At 38.6% G+C, this 11,604-nt stretch overlaps 1 long non-coding RNA gene across 1 annotated transcript; it reads right to left on the bottom strand.

The window, feature by feature from the left end:
• Positions 1–1,500: 1,500 nt before the first annotated feature.
• LOC140739017 (uncharacterized) lies at positions 1,501–9,614 on the bottom strand. The gene is made up of 2 exons (XR_012101538.1): positions 9,529–9,614; positions 1,501–2,861 (listed from the first exon to the last, which is right to left on the bottom strand). It is a non-coding gene; the product is annotated as an uncharacterized lncRNA (long non-coding RNA).
• Positions 9,615–11,604: the final 1,990 nt, after the last annotated feature.

Genomic DNA, 11,604 nt, shown 5'->3' with positions numbered 1-11,604 from the left:
CAGATATATTTCAACAAGTGATACCTAAACTAATACTGGCTCTTCCCTGGGCCTTTCACTGTGTGTCCTTGGCTTTCTTCTCCAGTTCGGTACTTTTGGGTTGCTTTATTTACAGCAAACAAAGAGATTTGTTTTCTGACTAGGCACAAAATGATATGACAAGTCCAATGAGATGCGCGTTCAGCAACTTTCAGGCTGACTCAACTCACTGGTGAACAATTTTGCTTTTCAAATATCTTCCTTTCTCTTTCCCGTAGCTTTGTCTGACTTACCTCATGTTTGTGTGTGCCATATTCAAATGCAAGCAGTTACAACAGGGTACTTGTGTTAAACAAAGGTATCTGGATGAGCAGATCACAGCCAGCATCAATTCTGGTTTATGTGAAACATGGTCATTGTGTTATTCATTACCTAATGCATTTTCTGATGTTATAAGATTCCATAATATGTGTAAGCTTCTAATCTATCATGTCAACGATGATGACATTAATTGTTCCTGAATTTCACATGGGGTAATAAAAGGTGGTTCAGTAACTCAAATAACTTGTCACTCTTCAAGGGAAACACCAATTCAATTGTTCCCTCTCTGGACATTCTCCCTTCACCTGTTCCCTCAATATCACCTCCCTGAATAGAAAGGCACAGTTTAACTGAATTTTACAGGAGCACCATTGAGAGTGTCCTGACAAGCTGTATCTCCATATGTTATGGGAGCAGCTGAGCATCGGATCTGAAGTCCCTACAAAGGACTATGTGAACAGCCAAGAGGACCATAGGGGTCTCCCTACCATCCATCGGGGACATTTATCAGGAATGATGTATATGCTGGGCCCCTTGTATTATCAAGGATCCCAACCTTCCATCCAGCATCCTCTTTGAATTTCTACCACCAGGAAGGAAATTCTGATGCACAAAGACAAAAACGGTCAGGATGGGAAACAATTTCTTCCCTCAGGCCATTAGGCTTCTAACCTCCCTGTTTCGAAGTGTCACCAGTTAATTTGCTCTGTAAACCAGTTATACACTTTGCTTTGTTTATTTATGCATAATTTAGTTGTAGATGTTCTTACTTATCTAAGTTATTGCATATGTGTGTTATGTATACTACTGTACTTTACACTTTGGTCCTCAGAAACTTTGTCTCATTTGACAGTAAACATGTATATAGTTAAGTGACAGTAAACTTGATTTGACTTTTCCCCCTTTCATTGGGTGGAAGCTACAAAGGACTTAAGGCATGTACTGCTTGTCTCAAGGATAGCTTCTGGATGTTGCTATTGTAAGACCATTGAATAATTCTATGGGACGTTAATATGTAGGCTTGACCTCATAATTTTCCTTGTTTTAATCTTAGATCTTATTGTTTACCTGCACTGCAATTTCTCTGTAGCTGTTACTTTTTATTTTGCATCTATTGCTCTACCTTGTTCTACCTCAATGCACTGTGTAATGATTTGATCTGTATGAACAATATGTAAGACAAGCTTTTCCGAAGGGACATTGGTATTTGTATTATTTATTGGTCATACGTACCAAAATACAGTGATAAGTTTTTGTTTTGCATGCCATAGAGACAACTCATTCCATACATTGACATAGTACAAAGAAAAGCAAATGCAGATTACAGGGGAAGTGCAGTATAGGTAGATAAATAAAGTGCAAAGCCCATGACAATATAGACTGGGAAGTCAAGAGTTCAGTCGTTCATCTTTTACATATGACAGCCCAATTCAAGAGTCTGTTAACAGCAGGATAGAAGCTGTCCTTGAACTTGGTGGTACGTGCTGTCAAGCTTTCGTGCCTTCCGACCGACTGGGGAAAGGAGAAGAGAGAATGACCGGGGTGGGAGGGATCTTTGATTACGTTGGCTGCTTTCCCAAGGCAGCAGGAAGTGTAGGTAGAGGCAATGATGGAGGCTGGGTTTCATGATGGACTGGGATCCATTCACAACTCTCTGCAACTTCTTGTGGACTTGGGCCGAGCAGTTACCCAAACTCACATAAGGACACTAGCCTCTTCCTTAATCAATATCAAAAAGTTATTTACCTTCCTTTAAACTCTGGTCAGCATATGGAACACATACCCATGAAAAATATATTTGTTACATTTTTAACTTAAAATTCATCATCCGGAGACCAATGTGTAAACTGCTGGTATGTCAGTATTGCAGTGATCTATTGCTGGCTGTTTTCTCTGGATGTTCATTATAAATAGATCTGCTGTCTCTAAAGACCAATTTCAATGTTATAAATCTAGACCCTTTTCCCTATTTTAACAAAGTTGTGTTTGTAAAAATTATTTCTCAAGACCCATTGCTTAATTCTTTGCAATGCTTCCCACAGGATGGCTGGCTCTGACTTCAAATAAATTCAAAATTTGACTGTATGAAGATTGGAGGCTGCTACTTGGCAAGTACCCATAGAAAAGCCGGAAAACAATAGGACTGGGAAGTTTTCCAACTTTTATATCAACAAGTTGCTATTTCATTATTATGTACAAGCGTTCATGACAAAGGAAACAGAATGAGGGGAGGCTAATCCCCTGCAATCCTCTTCACTGACAACACTAAGGTCATAATTTAACATGCATGGCAGGAGTGAAATTTTGCTTTCCTCCAATAAGAGGTGTTAATTTTTAAAACTGGTTCCAACATTATTATTTACTTTTGCAAGGAGCTATGAGAAAATCAGACAATGACAATCAGATCTTCTCCAAAGAGTAGGAAACAGGTTGATTCCATGAGTCTGATGTAGTGTAGTAGGACTTCTGTCCAGTCCTCTGGTGTTCTCCAATGTCCATTGGCCAATCATGGACGGATTAACTTCTGTTATGAAAATCAAAATACAGCACCTACTGCAAATCTGAAATAGAAATGGAAAATGTGGGAAACAATATGTCAGGCAGTTAACAACTCAAGTCATGATACAGAATGTTTTGGCCTTACGCTATCCACGATACTCCTTTTGCTCTACCACTCCGTTCCCCATATTCACTGCTGCAGGGAATTAACACATTGTATCTTTTACTCAATCCTTGTTCCAAACCTGAAACGTTAGACTATAAGAAATAGGAGCAGAATTAGGCCATTTGGCCTGTCAAGTCTGCTCTGCCATCCGATCACGGCTGATTTATCTTTCTTCTGAACTCTATTTTCCTGCCTTCTGCCTGTAAGCTTACTAACCAGGAACCTATCAATCTTTGCTTTAAATATACCCAATGACGTGGCCTACACAGTCATCTGTGGCAATGAATTCCACAGATACACCAACCTCTGACCGAAGAAATTCCTCTTCATCTCTGTTTTAAAACCACATCCGCTTATTCTGAGATTCTACCCTCTAGTCCTGGACTCTTATAATAATGGAACCATTCTCTGAGTGTTCTTTCTACCTACACCTTTGAATATTTGGTAGGTTTTAATGAGATTCCCCCCCTTATTCTTCTAAACTTCAGTGAGTACAGGCTCAGAACCATCAGACACTTCTCATACGTCAACAATTTAATTTTTGGGATCATTCTCACAAACCTCTGTAATGCCAGCATATCCTTTCTTTGATGATGATAATGGCTGGTTCTTTGCTTGGGAAAATCAGAAGTGAAATTTCCACTGCTGTAGGACCTTTCTTCCTGCCTATGCTGCATAGGTTTATAGGGAGGACTGGTGCACACGGACCGATTCCACTCTTTAGGCCGGGGAATGTTCCACATCTGGTAGCTTTCTTTCTCCTAGACATACTGCCTGGAAGGCTAACGAGTCTCATCTACCTGGGCTTGGAATTGGAGTTGTCCTTCTACCAAGCTGGCTGCCAACCAAGGCTGATGAGCCCAGCCTGCCAGCCCAGTTATAATGCTAGACACTCAGTAAGAACAGGGACACCACATGAAGGCGTTGCTATAGGGACAGTAATGTAGGAGTGGCCATGTGTGAGTGACCTCCTGCATGGCAAGCTAAACAGTGGTCCTGCGGCGATGACCACACCCAGAAAGGAGAGGCCATGGAACACGCTTCACCTTCCTTAAGTGAGCAGGACGTCCAGCCCAGGACTCACTCATCCCTTTCTTAGATATTGGGTCCAAAACTGCACACTAGACTCCAGACATGGTCTGACCAATTACTTAACTATTACTTGCTTCTCTTTAGATGGATATTGACTGACCTGCTGAGTATTTTTAATATTTTCTGTTTGTATTTCCTATGTTTGGCTGTGAGGTCATTGATTACCTTTCTTCATTACGGACCTAGGTCAAGTTTTAGTCACCCATCTTATTGAATCTTTTCTAGGTTCAGTATCATTTCTTGTCTAATTATCCTGTCTTGATGTACATTTTCCTACTTTGCTGTTAAGTATAGTTATGGTCTTCATTTTACTGGAAAGATGTGTGCATTCTGAAGAGAATTAAGGTTCCTTCTAAGATACAGTCAATAACATGCTGTAGTTTTGTGGTTAGAAATGAGCATCCATACATATTGTGATGTTAGTAGAATTCTGTTGAGCAAGGATTTCCCTCCCAGTCATATTGATAATTGACTAACCCTGCTTGCCTGGAGTGACTGAACAGCATTGGCTGTTAGTTCAGTGGGATTGGACTGGCCACTTTGGGTCTCTGGTGAGGATGAAGAGGAAATTTATGAAGCTGTTGCCAGCAGTCAAGAATTGTAGTTATGATGAGAGGCTGTCAAGTCTGGAACTCACCTTTGGTTTGGAATTGGAATTAGTTTTTTATTGTCACTTGTACTGAGGTTTTGCATGGCATCCATTCACATCAGTTCATTACAATAGTGTCATTACAACAATGCACTGGATAGTACAGATGGAAAACAGTAATGGAATGAATGAAGAGGTGTTACAGAGAAGGTACAGTACAGGCAGATGAAAAAGTGCAAGGCAACAATGAGGTAGATTATGAGGCCTAGAATAAAGTTTAACTGAGGTACACAAACTATAAGCCTATACTGTATGACAAAAGAAAACAACATTCCTTGGTAGCATGGTGAAAAACTTCCGTTTTTTTAATTTATCCATATTTAAGGATAAAAAGGGAGGACATCTGCTTTCACTCAAACAGTTTTGGGTTGTAGAATTCACTGTCTGAAATTATGGGGCAAAAACTCTCATAAGGTATAAAAACTACCAGCAGAACAATTGAAAGAAATATTATAAACTACCGGTCCTCAAACTAAAAATTACAACATAGAAGTATCCCAAAGAGCTCCATTTTAGCTATGATAGACATAGTTGGGAAATGGAAATCAGACTAATCAACACCCCCACCCAGTAACCCACCCCACCATCCTCAACTAGCATCACTTTTTCTACATACAGTCAGTCTGTGTATATAACAGTTACTTTTACATTGTGTTTTATAAGATTGCAATTATTTTAATATATATTGTGTTTTTGTTTTTTTTATTGCTTTCTTTATGTTTGTTGTTTTTATCCGGAGTAAAAATCATTTCATTCTCTCTTAGTCTCGTGTCCTGAAGAATGACAATGAATCTTGAATCATTAGTGCACACATCTTTTTTTTAGTTCTACGATTGAACATACAATGTAAATGCAAGCTGATTTCAGCATCAGATTTCTTCTTATCGATTCTATATTTAAATCTGAAGGAAGCAAGCACTCATGGAACTTATTTTCCATAGCAATTATCGTCTGGAATGATTAGTAGCCTATCTTTCCTCCCTAGGTACGGTCAATAACATACTGTAGTTTTGAGGTTAGATGTGAGCACTAACCTGTGATGTTAGAATTTTGTTGAGGATCAATTTTATTCACCATCAATGCACATTTAAACATATATTAGGAAATTGTTGTACTGCGTTGGCTCCAAATTCAACAGAAAAAAAAACAACATTCAACCATTATACAGAATAAGCAATTATATAAAAACTAAGTTAGAAGTACAGATAGGGAACAAAATGTATATAAGTACAATTAAATAGCATTATAAAAATGGTTTAAATTGTTTAAAGTGTTGACAGTGCGGATTTTCAAGCAAGGATTTCTCTGCCGGTCATGCTGATAATCAACAAAACTTGTTTGTCTTACATGATTGCTTTTTAGTTCAGTGGGAATGACTGGCCATTTTGGGTCACTGGTCAAGGCCCATTCCACTGTTGACAGAAGACGGCAGATACTTGATCCTGGAGCAACCAATAAACCGCTGGAGGAACTCAGCAGGTCAAGCAGCATCGCTGGGAAGAAAGGGACTGTCAATATTTGAGGTCAGAGCCCTGCATCAGGACTGGTTCATGGTTTCTTCCCCAAAATATTGACAATTCTTTCACCCCCATAGATGCTGCTTGACCAGCTGAGTTCCTCCAGCAGGTTGTTTGTTTCTCCATTCCATGGTTCATAAGCCTCAATGCAGAGCAAAACTGAAAAAGGTGCAAAACAAGTTTATATGATTTAATTGGTCATTGTTTTTTAACTACTCTGGAGTGATTATTGACAGAACTTTATCAATAAACAGTCTGCTGAAAGCTTGGAAGAGACAGAAACTACAATAAGTTCTCACAAATAAAGCTGAGCAATTTTTCCAGAAAAAATACATTAAGTGAAGATGCAAATAAATTGTAAAAAAATTACCTGTTTAGTCACTTAATAACAGATGTAGGACTAAATTTGATTGACAGGAAAATGAACCAATTAGCTTCAAGTTGGCTTAAGTTCACATTATTATTATTATTATTATTATTATTGTTATTATTATTATTATTATTATTATTATTATTATTATTATTATTATTATTATTATTATTATCATCATCATCATCCAGATTTAAAACTAATCTGTTCCATAATGCCATGCTGGCTCAGGCAATGCTGTGTTTTTTTTGTGGAAGCACAAGACAGTTTGATTTGCTTTGTACCCACTGCTACAAGACAGTAACAAATGGCACTGTTGTAGGTGGGTTTTCATTTGGATAAAGTTGTGTGGTTTAAGGTACAGTAAATATCTGGAAATATCTCTTTTCCTAGAGAACATGAGTATGTGGAAAGGCTTCAAACTGTAGGGTGGTTGCTAATGTTCTGAATCTTCTTTTTGAGAGTTTGGGTGGAAACTGGCTTCCACAGGAAGTACATTTGCAGATATATTTTGCCATGACTATACAATTTTGGGGAGATTCAGAGCGTTAATTCCTTCTGTCAATCATAAAACATAATTTCTTGGAAGGAGTCTATGTCTATAAGAATGTTTAACAAACTTCTGATTATTCTGGACATCATAACACAAATTATTGATGTTTGTGTTCGGTATAAAGTGAGGGATAAATGAATTGAAAGCACAAAGATCAGGTGGGAATGTTGTCAACTTGACTCTACTCATTTCTACAGATTCAATTTGAAGTCTTCACTCAGCAGGTTAGGCAGCATCTGCCAAGGGAGAAAGGCAAATGGATAATGTCTCAGGTCATTACAACTGGGCAAAGTTGGAAACCAAATATATTTTAAGTAGGGAAATATTCTTCATCAGAAAAATGTGACTTGCCTGTAACAGGGTATTATAAAGAGCTGGTGTTCCTAAAGAAAAAAAAGCAATTCATTCAGAAAATGTTCGTTCAAGTCTTTTCTCACATCTTTCTACTTTTGGGCCAATGAATTCTTTCAAAACTAATTTCTCTTTTAATTGCATAGTATTTCATAGATCACATATTTACCCTCGACAACACGGAAGACATTAAAGAACAGACACCGATATTCAGTGTACCTGCCAAATCTACTTCCAACATAATATAGTCCATGATACTTTCTATCTGACTCAGGAAGTATGTTTTTTTCCCACATTAAAGGTGCTACATAAATAACAGTTATCATCTGGTCATCTCAGCAAAGAACTTTTGTTTTGGATCACACAAGATAGACCTGATTTTCTAAGTTAGTAGTTCTTTCAATAAAATGCTGGAACTTTGGTCCAGATTCAGCCATGAATCCTCTGACTAACTGGATGTAAAGCAAAAAGATCCTGGAATGATGTTGCCAACAGTTCTGATCCACAATGTGTAGTCCAAAAGTGTTCTGGATGCAGAGTCAGTTATGACCTTCAGATAAATATTTGATGACAAAAAGATCTGTAGACCTTCAGAGAAGAGCAGAGGACTGAGGTGGACTGGATTGTTCTACAAAGTGATTCGACAAGGCAAGCAGGTATCTTGCTAGCGTAGTTGACTCTCAGAGTTGTCATAACGATGCAGCTCAGAGCCTCTCTTGAGGAAAACGGAGAGAGGTGATGGTGAAGAGTGCCAGCTGAAAGTTATCATGCCTATCTTCCAGGTGACTAGCTGAGTGATTTCTGGAAAATAATTACTGGAATGATCCGTCTGAATGGCATTCAAACAAAGCTTTTCACTGTATATTGTGTTTGGCATGTCTAAACCTCTCTTATCACACTGTTTTAAAAAAAATTGTACTGTACCTGCATCAACCACTTCCTCTGGCAGCTCATTCCATATAATCACCATAAAAGAAAAACAGTCGGTCCTTCCTTTAAGGAAGTCCTTTCCCTCAGCGATCCAATTCCTAAATAGACTTTGAGCTCATGAACTCTACCTCATTTGTATTTCTAAATTTCTGTTTTTATGTTGTTTTTAATTCAACTATTTAATATACATGTATACTCCAACTGATTTACTTATTTTTTTTCTATATTATCTTGTATCACATTGTACTATTGCTGCTAAGTTAATAAATTTTGCGACATGTACCTGTGATATTAAACCTGCTTCTGATTCTGATAGACTGATTTCATTTCCTCAAATGGCAATGAGTTTCCGACCTATAAGCAGTCTTTGTGTAAAGAAGTTTATCCTTACACTCCCACTCTATCTTTTGCTGTAGAATTATTAAGTTTGCAAACCCTGTTCTTTGTACCACCACAGAGGTCCTGTGAGCATAGCCCATGAATGGCCTGACATAGAACACTGCAGCACAGTACAGGCCCTTCGGCCCACTATGTTGTGCAGACCTTTTAACCAACTCATGATTTATTTAACCGTTCCCTCCTACACAGCCCTTCAGTTTTTCAATCATCCATGGGCTTATCTAAGAGTTTCTTAAATATTCCCAATGCATCTGCCTCTATCACCACACCTGTGCACTCTCCACTCTCTGTATAAATAACTTTCCTCTGTCATTCCAAACCCCCAAACTTCCCTCCAGGCACCTTAAAATCATGGCCCCTGGTATCAGCCATATCACCCTAGGGAAAAAGCTTCTAGTTATCCATTTAATCTATGCCTCTTTATCATCTTGTACACCTCTAGCAAGTTAACTTTCACTCTCCTTCACTCCAAAGTGAAAAGCCCTAGCTGGCTCAATCTATCCTCATAAAACATGCTCTCCAATCCAGGCAGCATCCTGGTAAATCTCCCCTGCACCCTCTCTAAAGTCTCCACATTCTTCCTACAGTGAATTTCCAACTAACTGAACTAAACTCATACAGTAAGCATATTGCCAAAAATAATCTCAAACTTAATTCAGTAATTTCATACACAAATGATTGAACATTTCATTTGTAACTTACATGAAAATCTTCATTGCTGCAATAACATCAAATGTCATGTTTGTACATCTAGAAAGCACAAGTATTATTCCACTCTCAGTACAAACAGAAATCAAACTGTTACAACAATACTGATATCACATGTATTGTATATTGGACTTTATCTTTTTAACGCCCATATGAACAAAAATCGTGGGGTCACTTACTTAGAAATATAACAGGACTTATTACCATGCCATGAGGCCTATGTCAGTTGACTTGGAAATGGGCCTAAAATCAAAAGGTCAAAACTGCATTAAAAGGGCTTTACAAATTCCCATATTGTTCTAGACACGGAGGCGCTGGTTAACATGGGGGTTTAGTCCATGGAGAACAACACTTCCCCTTGGCTTGGTTATGTGACAGTCACAGCCCACAGATGTGTTCTTTCCAATGTTGTTCTCTCTGAATATCAAATCACTGCTTTTTATTACAACATTTGTCAGTGCCTAGACTCCTACAATATCTTCCTTTTTGATTTTCTTCCAAGATTTTTTGAAGTAAAGAAAAACATAACCGCCCCTGCTTACTCAAACATGAAATAGTCCATGGCAATCTAAACTCCCATCATCCTGTTGTGACACACAAATAATATTCCCTTCCACATTCATTTAACCAAACCTCAGAAGTACTGTTTAGTCCTTGGCAATTATTAACCAGTTACTTCCTAAAAGTGGCCACACAAGTTGACAGGGTAGTGAAGAAGGTGCAGGTTATGCTTGCCTTTCTTTGTCAGGAATTACATTGCAAGCTTATAAAACTGCAAATAACACAGTTCAGTAGCACAGTAGTGGTTAGCACAATTACTTAACAGCGCCATCCATCACCGATTGGAATTTGATTCTTGCTGCTGTCTGTACATTCTCCCCATGACTGTCAGTTTTTCCTGGGGTCTCTGGTTTCGTCTCACATTCCAGAGATGTAGAGTTAGGGTTAATAAACTGAGAATGCTACGTTGGCACAGGAGGCATGGTTGTGCTTGCAGGGTGCTCCATCGTATTCCTCAAATGGTGTTGATCACTGATGCAAAAATGACATGTGACAATGACATGACATGCTTCAATGTACATGTAACAAATAAAGCTAATTTTTCTCTGGTTAGACCACATCTCGAGTAATGCTTTCAATTCTGGTCTCCTCAATATAGGAGAAATTTCGAAGCTTTGGAGAAGATGCAGAAGAGGCTCACCAGAATGCTGCCTAGATTAGAGGGCATGCGTTGCATTAGGAAATGTTGGATAAATTAAGGTGGAGGCTGTAGAAAGACCAGATAGATATTTTTAAAACTATGTAAGGCATAATTAAGGAAGACAACAGTATTCTTTTCCCAGGGTTGAAATGTACTACGAGAGGGCACTAATTTAAGATGAGTGGGGGAAATTTCAAAGGAGATATGTAGGGTAAGCTTCTATTTCCCCACACACAGACTGGTAGATACTTTGAATGTGCTCCCAGGTCTGGTGGTGGTAGATAAGGTATAAGCATTTAAGAGATTCTTAAATGGGCGCATGAATATGTGGAGAATGGAGGGATATGGGCCACGTGCAGGAAGAAGGGATGAAGTATGATTAGCTTAATTAGTTCAATGCAACATTGTAGGCTGAATGGCCTTTTACTATGTTGAAATGTTCTATGTTCTACAGTATGTAGAAAGAAATTGTATTATAACAGCTTGAAATTATATAGTACCTTTTATGTTTCAGGGTATCTCAAAAAACTTGAGAGTAGTACTGAACAAAATCTCACATGGGGCACACATTGTATTAGTTCCATCACTCCCTGGCAGACTTAGCCCCAAGGTCCTCAACCACCCTCAATTCTTTTTTTCTGATATACAAGATCTAACAAACATCATCATATCAGTCCTGCTCCCACTGATACCTCCCAGCCTGCATATGCAGGCTTCCCAATCTCCACCCAGCTAACAGGATTCACCTGCTGTTCATTCCAGACTCATCATCTGCAGCCGGTTAAATGCCTGTTCTCATCCACAGTCCTTGTTCACTCATCAGACCAGCTGTTCTCAACCAGTTGCTCCAAGTTTACCTTGTTACTGTT

This window comes from Hemitrygon akajei, chromosome 14 (assembly GCF_048418815.1).
Source record: "Hemitrygon akajei chromosome 14, sHemAka1.3, whole genome shotgun sequence".
In the NCBI taxonomy this organism is placed as follows: domain Eukaryota; kingdom Metazoa; phylum Chordata; class Chondrichthyes; order Myliobatiformes; family Dasyatidae; genus Hemitrygon; species Hemitrygon akajei.
The sequence above is the reverse complement of the archived record's forward strand: the minus strand, read 5'-3'. Positions and strand labels throughout refer to the sequence as shown.